The sequence below is a fragment of the Morus notabilis genome, unplaced genomic scaffold (assembly GCF_000414095.1).
Source record: "Morus notabilis unplaced genomic scaffold, ASM41409v2 Scaffold180, whole genome shotgun sequence".
Lineage (NCBI taxonomy): Eukaryota > Viridiplantae > Streptophyta > Magnoliopsida > Rosales > Moraceae > Morus > Morus notabilis.
The window spans coordinates 83,179-83,835 of record NW_010361879.1 but is presented as its reverse complement, the minus strand read 5'-3'; positions in this window follow the sequence as shown (position 1 = coordinate 83,835).

The following is a 657-nucleotide window of genomic DNA, read 5'->3' as shown; positions in this document are numbered from 1 at the left end:
GTTATGGTGGTGATATTCCCATTGATGCCCAATTCAACATCAAAGAAGGGCAATTTCCTAATGTTTTTCAATCGCAGGAATCGCAAACTATGGAAAGAGTTGCTGATGAAACTGCAAATCCCCTGGTGGACGTACTAGAGGTCGGGGACACAATGGTGGTGGCACAAGTGGCCGTGGAGGAGAGGCAAGCGGTAGTGCTAGTGCAAGTGTTGCAAGTTCTAAGAAGAAATGTAAGTGCACATCAGTAGTTTGGGAGCACTTTAACACATTCGAGGACATCGACAATAACGATAACATTAAATACGTAGCTCAATGAAAATATTGTGGTGAGAAATTACAAGGTAACACTATTCACGGCACTACACACTTAAGAAGGCACTCTGAAAAGTGTCTTCAAAAGCAAGGAGGCAGAGATTAGCTCCGCCAAACGCAATTATCGTTTGACCGCCAAACTGGCAGTCTAAGCACGTGGAAATACGATCCGCAAGTTGGTCGTATCGAAATGGCACGATTAATAGCCACATTAGATCAACCACTAAGTTTTCCTGAACAAAGAAATTGGCAACGTTATATTAAAATTGTACATAATCCTAATGCACAATTTTTTTCTAGAACTACTCTTAGGAAAGATGCATTAAAATTATATAAACAAGAAAA